At 30.4% G+C, this 12,621-nt stretch overlaps 2 long non-coding RNA genes across 5 annotated transcripts; one reads left to right on the top strand and one right to left on the bottom strand.

Moving 5' to 3' along the window:
• The first annotated feature begins 287 nt into the window (after window positions 1-287).
• Window positions 288-10,516, top strand: LOC108484656 (uncharacterized). Of its 3 annotated transcripts, XR_008284315.1 has the most exons (6): window positions 288-412; window positions 603-1,024; window positions 1,160-1,262; window positions 1,896-2,067; window positions 9,904-10,182; window positions 10,264-10,516. It is a non-coding gene; the product is annotated as an uncharacterized LOC108484656 (long non-coding RNA). The 3 variants fall into 3 exon arrangements; XR_008284316.1 differs by lacking the exon at window positions 288-412 and having other exon boundaries at window positions 433-1,024; window positions 1,920-2,067; XR_008284314.1 differs by lacking the exon at window positions 288-412 and having other exon boundaries at window positions 435-1,024; window positions 9,907-10,182.
• Window positions 7,430-9,081, bottom strand: LOC108464776 (uncharacterized). 2 transcript variants are annotated; one of them, XR_008284317.1, is made up of 3 exons: window positions 8,996-9,081; window positions 7,764-8,044; window positions 7,430-7,682 (listed from the first exon to the last, which is right to left on the bottom strand). It is a non-coding gene; the product is annotated as an uncharacterized LOC108464776 (long non-coding RNA). The 2 variants fall into 2 exon arrangements; XR_008284318.1 differs by having other exon boundaries at window positions 7,764-8,041.
• Window positions 10,517-12,621: the final 2,105 nt, after the last annotated feature.

The raw sequence follows: 12,621 nt of genomic DNA, 5'->3' as shown, positions 1-12,621 counted from the left end.
TAATTGAATTGATGAAACACCAACCCATTTATATGTGATGAGCAGCATCCTTAGGTATGCTAGAGGGTGTGCTACCCATCCTAGTATAATTCTAGTAGGGATTATTTATATTTTCTATTAAATATTTTTTCTTGTGTAAGTAAAATTCTTTTGATTTTTCTTTATAGATAATGATTACAGATTAGGTGAAAATACACGCATAATTAAACTTAGTTACTGAACATAATAGACATTAATTTTTCCAAATAAATTTAATTTGGTGAGAACTAGAAAGAGAATTACTTTTTGCCATTGAAAAATTAAAAAATTTCTTTGTGCCATCAGTTCGTGAATTAGAGTTCGGCCTCTAGCCCATATTAGTATTTTTGTTGGGTTTTCTAGGCGGACAATACAAACTCACCTCAACTTCTCCGTAAGTATTTCTGTCTCTTGCTTTTATCTTTTCCCTTTTAAACACCAAATAAAATCCTCCTGCTCTCTTTTTTTTTTTCTCCTCTTTTCTTTCTTTCTTTGTTTTTTCGTAAATTTGGACCTGACTCTTATGATGAGATCTTATTAATCTGACTCTTATGATGAGATCTTATTAACATAATTGGGTTTAGGGTTTGGATGATATCGATGCGTTATGGCAGGAGTTGGAATTCGGAACATATTGAAGCTTATCGTTTTTCCATTCAGAAGAATCCAATACATTATTGATCAATAAGAAATCACGCTTGAGATTTGGGTTACAAAATTAAAGCCCCACGGGAACCGACCCCTGTTTTTAGTTTTTGCCAAGGAGGAGGCTGGTGAGCCAAAAGAGTGGCATCTCTAGGCTTGAATCATAACCCCACAGAGCTGTTATGTCGGCCTTGAATCTCTTAATCTGGTAGTTTTAACCAAGAGCTACCGCTTCCCACCAAAATTTCTAAATGGAGATTGGCAGACAGAAACTTCAGCCACGACGGAGGCGGCGGGGGAATGGATGTGGTGGGAGTGAAATCAGCGTCCAAGAGCTTCATTTGCTCATTCTCAATGGAGGGTGAGTTTCCAAACGAAAACACTACTTAATTGTTTGATATGTCATTCTGCATGCTGCATTTTCCAAGAGGGCGGCATGCGTTTACTTTCAATGTCAGCAATCGCATCAAATACTTTATATTCACATTCATTGTAGTTGTCAGAGGAAAAGACAGACACTCCAACGTATTAAAGGGACAAATGACTGTAAACATGAGAATTCAAAATCACGCATTATTAAAAGGGAGCCAAGTTTTCAGGTAAGCTCCATACTTCTTTCTCGGAAACTTCATGAAATAATAATAACTAGAGGTAAAGTCAATAAAAGCATGCAAATGGCTTGAATTGAATATGAAGTCTCGATCGATGGATCGCTACCCTATGCCAAAATCGCCAAGTATAGTTCGATTCGCCCCATAAACCTCGCAGTATCGCACGATCCTTGACTCTTTCTTTTTCTCTTTCCTGAAATTGCCAAGCAATTCTTTTATGACTTTTAAATTAGATTTGGATCTGCCCGTCACTAATTGAAATCCTTCGTGGGTGGCTACACTTTTATGTTCACATACGATCTTAGCATCCTGTCGGTAGAACGGTTACACAGACTATGCCACATTCATGATGTGCACAAAAATAATTTATGGAGAATATATATATATTTTTTTTAAAAATAATTGATGAAAAAACGAATGAGGTTTTTTTTTTATATTGTATAGAATATAAAATGACTAAAATAATCTCATAATAATGTTTAGTATTTTATAAATGAATGTGTTTTAGTAATTTCTCAACATACTTAAAGACTTGGTTGAGAAACCCCACCAACTTAATAATAAATAAATTAAATAATAGTATAGATTAATGATATAAAATAAAATATTTGGTATATGAAGATTAAAGTTTTTACTCCTTGGAAGCTATAAAATGCGGAACCTTGAAACCGTAACCTTGGAGGAGCTGATATCTTTGTAGAGGAAAAAAAGGAAAATGCAAGCGAGAAAGAGAAACTTCAAGCTAGCAGTGGCAGCGAGAATGCAATGCAGAACATCGCAGACACACCATCAGGTATCCATTTCTATCACCCTAAACAATTATCTTCATTAATTTAATTTATCATATGTTTCTAACACTCTCGACTTTGAATATGTGATACCTAAATCCAGATAATACTCTAATTCAACTCCCACTCTACTGTACCACGAATCATAGGAATAGTATTCCTAATTCAATTTCTCCTTCCATGTATCACAATCCATGTTCATCTGTAAAAAGAGTACTTAATGGCATTGTTATGAAATTAACAACTTAGATTAAATATCTCAATTTTAATGCTTGTGATGTTAGTTTATAGTATAATTGCCTTTGGACAGTTTACAAATGACCAAGGTTGGAAATACTTTACAATTTTCTAGGTATTTCTAATTAAAATTTTATTTCAAGTTTGTATAAACATGATGATACCAAAGCCTACTAATATGCATAGAACAGACCTTACATACACTTATTTTCCCAATTATTACAGGGGTACTGGTTAAATTTAATGTATCTCTTTTTACAATTGATGTCACTATAGGTCAACAATTTTGAATTTCAAAACACTTTGATTGATTTATACCTATTTCTATGAATTTCTATGCAAATAGTTTCAGTGCATCTCAAAGTATTAGGAAATTTTTTATTTCAAGCATAATGAAAAATTTAGTTGTTTATGTTTATATTTTTTAATTTGGTTTTATTTTTTATCTAGATTTCTCTATTAATCTTTCGAAAAGAGTCAAATCATTTTTTTAACAGAAATGCTAGCAAAAATATTAATATTTAATGATGTTGTGACAACCTGCATGGCAATCCAAGTGTGTCAAATTGAGTGCTATTCTTATATGTCACGTTAATAAATAATTTAAAATTATAAAATTAAAAAATAACACAAAATGTATGTGGATTACAATACGAGATGCCATGATTACAAATTTAATGTTTTCATCAACATTTTCGTTAAAAAAAAAAACAACAACAATCCAATTTTTTTTAAAGGTTGATGGTTAAAATTGACTATTTTTTAAAGACCGAGAGCCAAATTCTTCTAAAAAAAAGAAGAAGAGTATTAGTCAATTTGACAAAAAATATAAACATTAAGGGTTACATCTATCATTATGCATTTATTTAATTTAGCAAGGCTACTTACTACTTGTAATTAAGGAGAATATCATCAATACATAGAACAAAGCATCAACTTACTCCTAAAAATAATATGATATCTATAAAACTTACTACTCCTTTATACTATTATTTAAACCCTTAACTAAGTTGGTATCACAAGTCAACTCGACACTAACTCAGTTAGGGAAATTATTTTCTATTCGTATTTATCATTCAATCAAAGCTTTATTTTGATATTTTTATACATTTTAATTTTGTTTTGCACAATTTATTACTTTCATCAATTGTATATCTATATTTGCTATTATTTAAACCCCTGATTGAGTTAGTGTCACAAGTCAACCGAGCACTTACTTGGTTAGAAAAATTATTTTGATGTCCTTTCGTATTTAAAATAAATTAAATCATTCGAGGGTATTTTAGCTTTTTATTTTAAAAAATAATAAAAATGCATGTAGTGATATTTGAACTCATGCTAATTACATTAGTAAAACTTTAAATTTCACTCGACCAAAGCTTTTATTTTTATCTTTTTACATTTTAATTTTATTATACACATTTTATTATCTCATTCAATTTTATATCTATACTATTATTTAAACCCTTAACGAGTTAGTGCCACGAGTCAACTAGACACCAACTTGATTAGGTAAATTACATTTATGTCATTTCATATTTATTTTAGGTTATATTATTTGATGGTACTGTAGTTTTTTTTATTTTAAAAATGATAAAAAAATGTACCTATACTATTATTTAAACCCTTGACTAAGTTGATGTTACAAGTCAATTGGATACCAACTCGCTTAGAAAAATTAAATTAATGTTCTTTCATATTTATTTTAAGTTATATTATTTGGGGGTGCTATAGACTTTTTATATAAAAAATCAATAAAACATATATCTATATTATTATTTAAACCCTTGAGTCGTGACACCAACTCGATTAGGGAAATTACATTGATGTCCTTTTCTATTTATTTTAAGTTATATTATTCGTAGGTACTTGTAATCTTTTATTTAAAAAATAAAACATGCATATTGTGGTATTTGAATCCATGACAATTGCATTAATAAAATGTTAAATTTATCACTCAACTAAAGTTTTATTTTGACATTTTATATATTTTAATTTTATTATGCACACTTTACTACATTTATCAATTGTATGTATTGATAATATTATTGATTGAATTGGTGTCACGAGTTAACTAGACACCATCTTAAGATTGATGGCAACACTATAATAAATAATTGTAGTGCATTTAGTACTCTTAATATGATGTATGTACATTTTAAATTTCATTTTACTTACAATTTAATTTATTTCTTTTTATTTTAATATTATAAATATTTTAAATTTTATTGAAAGTTGTTAGAACAATTATATTGATTAATTTAATTTATTGCATGGGTCACATCAATTTTCAACCAAATATACTTGTACAGCTCCAATTAGAATACATCTATACAAATCCACGCATAGTAAAATTTATATTTAATACACTAAAGCATATTTTTACGACGTCTCATTTATTTTTATATTTTTTAAATATTACTTAGAGATGTATGGCGCTTTTTAAACCCTAGGGACAAAGCAAGGCCCGTCTTGTTAAAATTAATCACTCTCAAACTTTTTAATCATTTGAATAATAAAAATATATTTTTGATCCTTTTAAAATTTAATTATTTAATTTATTTTTAAAAATAAAATATTTAACTTTAACCCTATCAATTTTAAACAAAATTTATAGTTTCATCCTTAACCAAATAATTATCTTTATAAGCTAATTTTATAATTGCTTTGTGACACAGATGTTGAATGGAAGTGATGGGCTATAGTGGCCACTTCGATTACCACAACGATAAACAACTTAAAATAATTTAAACAAATTATACAAAAAATTATTTATGCAGTTTGGTTTCCTTACATTTGAAAAGTCTAATTTAGTGAGTCAATCTGCTATCTTTTTCACCAATACAACAAGTGAATCATGTCTTAACACCCCTCAATGTATAGACCTTACTTAAGTACTTAAAGACTAGATTGCTTGCCTTTAAATTCTCTCCCTGAAAACTTAGGCTATAAGCACAAATTGTTTATTCTCAAATGCACTCACAAAAATTAGGTTCCTAAATGAATAATAAAATTCTATCTCTCAGCTCAATACATAAACCTATACAAGTCTCTCAATATATAGAAGTTTTTTAGGCTTACTAACATACTAGAGATCAATTTCAAACCAACCCCTTAAGCTATAAAATAACAAAATACAATATACAAATAAAGGTCAATACAAAGTGGACTATTGGTGATTCATTCTTCAATGGTATCTTCAATGAGATCCTCTTCGGTTCTCCACAATCAAAGGGATTTAATTGCTCGATCTGAAACAATCCAATCTTTAAGGATAGTTGCTTTATGTAACACCCCTAACCTATATCCGTCGCCGGAATAGGGTTACGGAGCATTACTGGACTTATCTCTTAAACAATCATACATTTCATATTTATTTCTCATATCCAAACAAAAGTCATTCAAATTCATTTATATAGTCCCTAACACGAGCTCTCGAGGTTCAAATTAAACATTAGAAGTGGTTCGGGATTAAATCGAGTACTAAATAAATTTTTAGAAAAACATGAAAAATTTTCAAAGTGCAGGGGACACACGCCCGTGTCATAGGCCGTGTGGGCATTCGAAATGGATCACATAGCCATGTCCTAGCTCGTGTCCGACCCCGTGTAACTCACTGACTTGTGCCACATAGCCAAGCCACACACCCGTGTGCTAGGCCGTGTGAAACTACTGACTTGGTTTCTAAATAAGTATTAGGGGACACACAACCGTGTCACTTGACCGTGTGTCACTTGACTGTGTGTCATACACGGCTAAGACATACGCCGGTGTCTCTACCCGTATGGACAAAAATAGGTCATTTTCCAAGCCTTATTTCTCACCCAAAGTGGCACCAACCTACACATACTAAATAACATATGACCAAATCATCAATAGGCATTCAAACCAATCTCAACCAAGTCTAAATCATGCGATACCAATACCAACAACCATAATGCTCATAAACATCATAATTTGCCATTTAAAAACATACCAATATCACTTTCAAGAATTCACCTAAATGGTCAATTTCAATATGCTCCATCTTGCCTAAAACTTAGCATACTAATAAATTCTCATTTTCAACCATTTGCTACTTAAAATACCAATTCTTAACAAGGCATTCACATAACAATTATAAACCACATATCAAAGGGCCATTTACACATATTTACAAATCAAAGCATATATAATTGTCAAGCCATATCAATGGCTAAAACATAACAAAACATATAGGCTTCCATTAACCAATTAACCTATATATGCCATATAACCAAAATACATTAAGTCCAAAAGTACCAAAATGAGAGCTTGATAGTGTGATGCAATCTCCGACAACTTCCAAACCGAGCAAGCTTTCGAATCACTATAAAACACGAAAAATTAAACAGAGTAAGCAATTAAGCTTAGTAAATTCATATAGCATAAAACTCAACTTACCATTTAATCTCAATTTGAATAATTAAACATAGCATAATATAACTCAATTTGATTTACAAGCCTAACACATATTCATTCACAAAGTTAGACAGAATTAACAGATCTCATAGATTCAATTCACATATGATTCACGTACATACCTGTACTAATACATGTCAACCTCTTACTCTTTCATATCATCAATATGCCCGTTGAACCATTTGGAATAATATCGAATACTTGAGAATCTCACACACTAAGTGCCAATACATGGTCGAAACCATCTCAATTTCATATATCATATAAATGCTCTCTCTTGAGCCATCACTAGGTTTACTCACACAAGCTGACGGTTAAGATGTAGCTACACGGTGCTGCTCACATAAGCTGATGAGTAACCAGAACACATGCCGAAAAACTCAGCCACCAGTAGAACATACAGGACCAGCACCCTTAATACGGTAACCCCTAATGACATGTGATTCGTATCCTAGCTACTCCTAAGGTCCAACCGGGATACGAATATTAAAGCTAAATTAGAAAATAAGAAAAGCTTTTACCATGTTTTTTTATACTCAAAAATGGAAAACTTGTCTTTTTTAAGCCATCAATACTTATTTTTGGATATTTGATAATTACAAAAACCTTTAATTTTTGAGAGACTAGAATCATACTTATGACTATTCGAGGAGATTCAAACTTCACGTATATATGTCAAAAACATTTAAATTTTGCATTAAAGATAATTCAATATGAGTTAAGTAAATCAACCATGTCCATGACCAAGACCAAACAGATGGTAAACAACAACCAAACCAAACAAAGGAAGAGACCCATTTGAAGGCAACTTTACAAACAAACATGTCCACACTTCCTGAAATTATTAAAAAAAAAAAATACAATACGATGAGGACCATAATGTAGCAGCAAGATCCTCTGCCGTCAAAGCTTCCTTTGTTGGTTCCCTCTCTCTATCAAGTCACTGTAGGAAAAGGTAAATTAGAATTGTATACAAAGTAGATTATAGTAGTTTAAAAGAAATAGTGAAAAGAATAGTAGGTACCGAAGAGCATGCGTGAGTATGGTTGCCTTGTCAAGCTCTTGGTTTTGTCTAGCTTTCAAGATTTGGAACATAAGAGCAAGGCGGATTTGAGTGTTCGCAGTTTGTTGTGTTATAAGGATAGTCTCCTTTCGAAGTTCCTCGCATTCTAATTCAATGGCTTCAAATTTTTCTCTTACCATTTTTTGCCCAACTTTTATCTCTTTTTGCTCTTCACTTATTTCTTTCATCTCCAGTCTTAACCTTTTCATGCGTCTGTTTACACTTTTCAACCTTTTTCTCTGCTAAAAAAACATATAACTTATTGTAATACTCCAACAATTTTGAAGTATAGGCTCTACATAATTTTTCAAAGGAGGTCATTGAAGCATAGGAAGAGTTTTCTGATGCTCAAATTTAACCTCAAAATTTATTGCATTTCATCCTTTAAAAAGATGACTAACCAAGTTAAATTTGAATCTTTCATGAAACGAAAGTCGGAAACATACTGAAATTTAGCTTTAAATATAGTTGTATTACTTGCATTTCAAAATTATTTTTGTTAAGGCAAGTTTTTGAAGTGACTTGTTAACTATCACATGTCATTAGGGGTTAATATTCGTATTCATCAAGAATGCAATATTAAAGCATTTAACACACAATTATTTAATGCTTATTAACATACGAACTTACATCGAATTAGCACGGAGAAAATCTACCGATCAATCCACTACTTTATCTTTGCCTCGATCTAAATCCGAACGTGGTTTTTCTTGATTTAAATCATCAAATTTAACTACTTTAATCATTATTCTATTCAATTCAATCCAAAATTCATAATTTAGAAAAATTACTATTTTGCCCCTAGACTTTTGACTTATTTACAATATAGTTCTTAGCTCATAAAAATGTAAATTCATGCAATTTTGTCCACACCTATGCTAGCCGAAATATCATCTAAGCTTAAAGAAGCTCATACATTTCTTTAATTCACACATTTTACCACATAAATTTTACTTTTCTCAATTTAATCCCTATTTGACATTTTCAACCAAAATCACTTTACAAAACTTGTTTATCTAACAACAACCGTTCATTTTCTATCATCAAACATCAAAACACATACACATTCATCAATGGTAAAACCCTAATACTTTAACAGTATCACAAATTAGTCCCTAGGATAGTTAAATTAAGCTACAACGACTCAAAAAACATAGAAATCATAAAAAAAAAACAAGACAAAAATCACTCACCAATTGAGCTTCAAAGTAGTCAAACCCTAGTTGAACAAAAATGGCTTCCTTCACTTTGATAATCGGTTGAAGAAAAAACGAAAGATGAAAGCTTTTTAATTTTGTTTTAACTTATTATATTATTATTAACTAAATTACAAAATTAACCTTTATAAACATTATTTATTTCACTAAATGCCAAGCCATAATATTTCACTAACACTAATGGTCTAATTATCATATAAGGACCTCCACTTTAAAGTTCTATAGCCATTTGACACCTTTAGTTAATAGAACTCAACTTTGACACTTTACGCGATTTAGTCTTTTTTATCGAATTGAGCTTGCAAACGGTAAAATTTTTTGACGAAATTTTTATATAATCATGCTATCATGCTGTAGGCTTCAAAATAATAATAAATTAATTATTTTCACTTCAAATTTGTGGTCCTAAAATCACTGTTCTAATTTTACTAAAAACAGACTGTCAAAAGAATTGGTCTTCAAAGCCATATTGCTTATAATCACAATATCAGTATCACTTAAAACCCAAAATTTTTGTTTCAATAAGTTGTCAACTTCAAATATAGCAAGTAACAGGTTATTATAGGAACAATGAAAGTGGCCACATCCAATTGATAGTTAACAAGTCACTTCAAAAACTTGCCTTAACAAAAATAATTTTGAAATGCAAGTAATACAACTATATTTAAAGCTAAATTTCAGTATGTTTCCGACTTTCGTTTCATGAAAGATTCAAATTTAACTTGGTTAGTCATCTTTTTAAAGGATGAAATGCAATAAATTTTGAGGTTAAATTTGAGCATCAGAAAACTCTTCCTATGCTTCAATGACCTCCTTTGAAAAATTATGTAGAGCCTATACTTCAAAATTGTTGGAGTATTACAATAAGTTATATGTTTTTTTAGCAGAGAAAAAGGTTGAAAAGTGTAAACAGACGCATGAAAAGGTTAAGACTGGAGATGAAAGAAATAAGTGAAGAGCAAAAAGAGATAAAAGTTGGGCAAAAATGGTAAGAGAAAATTTGAAGCCATTGAATTAGAATGCGAGGAACTTCGAAAGGAGACTATCCTTATAACACAACAAACTGCGAACACTCAAATCCGCCTTGCTCTTATGTTCCAAATCTTGAAAGCTAGACAAAACCAAGAGCTTGACAAGGCAACCATACTCACGCATGCTCTTCGGTACCTACTATTCTCTTCACTATTTCTTTTAAACTACTATAATCTACTTTGTATACAATTCTAATTTACCTTTTCCTACAGTGACTTGATAGAGAGAGGGAACCAACAAAGGAAGCTTTGACGGCAGAGGATCTTGCTGCTACATTATGGTCCTCATCGTATTGTATTTTTTTTTTTTAATAATTTCAGGAAGTGTGGACATGTTTGTTTGTAAAGTTGCCTTCAAATGGGTCTCTTCCTTTGTTTGGTTTGGTTGTTGTTTACCATCTGTTTGGTCTTGGTCATGGACATGGTTGATTTACTTAACTCATATTGAATTATCTTTAATGCAAAATTTAAATGTTTTTGACATATATACGTGAAGTTTGAATCTCCTCGAATAGTCATAAGTATGATTCTAGTCTCTCAAAAATTAAAGGTTTTTGTAATTATCAAATATCCAAAAATAAGTATTGATGGCTTAAAAAAGACAAGTTTTCCATTTTTGAGTATAAAAAAGCATGGTAAAAGCTTTTCTTATTTTTTAAAATTAAAGAAAAGGTGGGAGATAAGGTCACTAATTCTGCCACGATTGATGCCATGAATTTTCTTTAGAGATTCAACCTTTAACAAAGCTATAGAAACAACATGATGACAAATAATGAAGATACAAGGGACAAGGGACCCCTGTGAGAATAGATTTACATGTGAGGATTCTTTCAACCAACCACGTTGGAAATCCATAGCTTTTATGACACAATGAATGAAGCTCCAATTCAAATATCAAGCTTTAGTCCACCTTTCCTTTCCTTTTTAGTTGTTGTGAGGAGCTCAGCACCTAGCATTCCATTATCTGAGAGCTGTCTTCCCTTGATAAAAGCATTCTAGAAGACTGAGATAAGTTCATCCAAGATTGGCTTCATTCTATTAGCAAGCATTTGGGAAATGATTCCGTACACGGTATTACAAGCACTACCACAAGAAAATGACAAAGCCAAGAATTTTATTGAGAGGAGTCCAAATAAAATCATAAATTTTATATATTAAAAACTTTTAAATTGTTAATTTTTTTAGAGGGGTTAAAAATGTAATTTTATGCATTTAATCAAAATTTAAAAAGAAATTTAAATTTATTGTAAATCCATTGATAAATGGATGTTCATAACCCCCAAATTTATCTTATTGTCCATAACCCTAGATTCATTTTCTTGTAACCCCTAAATCATTTATAAGGTATCTTAATGTTAGTCCTTAATGCTTTGTAACTTATGATTTTCGAAGCCCTATAAATAGAGGGTATGTGTGACACCTTATATCCGATCCAGTTGTTGGATCCGAATATAAAATGTCACATTTCACAGCCGAAGCAATTCACTTTTCCATTTCTTTTTTTTTTTAAAAAAGAAATGTAGTGGTAAAATTATTTTATAAAAATTTCGGCAGTATTTCTGCCTATTTTACATAAAACCCCCTACAAAATTTAGATTTTCACAAATTATTCACATTCAAATTATCTCCCAAATCAATTCTCAACACTACGATTTCTCAAAATATATCAATAAACTAGATTTCTATGCTTTACTATTTTATAAAACATTAGTTATAAAATACTAGCTAAGAAAATATAATGAAAATTTTTAACTTCAGTTTATGACATAATATTATATATTTATAAACTAGGTACATGCCATTTACATCAACTACCAACATTGTTTGAGTTGAATTTCGGTTCTTCGTATGATCTTGGAACAATCTAACGAATTTAAATACATGCACATGGAAAAATAAACAAACCGTATGCTGAGCAATTTTTATGCTCAGTGGTGCTAATATCATATAAATCATTACATAAGTGTTAGAGAAAAATTAATTGATAAAATAAACTAAAACATGATTATAAATATCATTAATAGCATCACAATAAAAGAAAATTCTAATATTAATAAACTTTAATATTTTAATATTGACAAATAGAATAAAGAAAATAAGCTTTTTAATTAAATTCAAAATCTTGGAATTAATTTAATTTGCACAATATGGAAATTCAAATAAATTCAAGTTTTGTTTTTTTTTTCTTTCAATTTAGATCATGTACTAAAATTTAGACTGATAACCAGATACACAAATCCGCCACCCCTAGTTGTTCGTCCACTACCTTTTGAGAATTGGGACTGCCCACGACCCACTGGGAATTGGGGCTAATAATAATAACAACTGACCGACTTGGCATTTTCTCCCTCGACCCTCTAGGAATTGGGGAGATTTAAATTATTTGACATAAACTCTATGGCATGCCAACTATATCTTATTTAGTCTAACTTAGTGAAACGGGGCAAAAGCCAAATTTCATGATTCATTTCAATTCTATTTTCGTATAATTCTTATTTCAATTCTGTTTCATATTCAAATCATATATCGCCTAATGTAAAATAAGCTTCCAATTTAAAACATATTAAATAT

Source organism: Gossypium arboreum, chromosome 1 (genome assembly GCF_025698485.1).
Source record: "Gossypium arboreum isolate Shixiya-1 chromosome 1, ASM2569848v2, whole genome shotgun sequence".
Classification (NCBI taxonomy): domain Eukaryota; kingdom Viridiplantae; phylum Streptophyta; class Magnoliopsida; order Malvales; family Malvaceae; genus Gossypium; species Gossypium arboreum.
The sequence above is the reverse complement of the archived record's forward strand: the minus strand, read 5'-3'. Positions and strand labels throughout refer to the sequence as shown.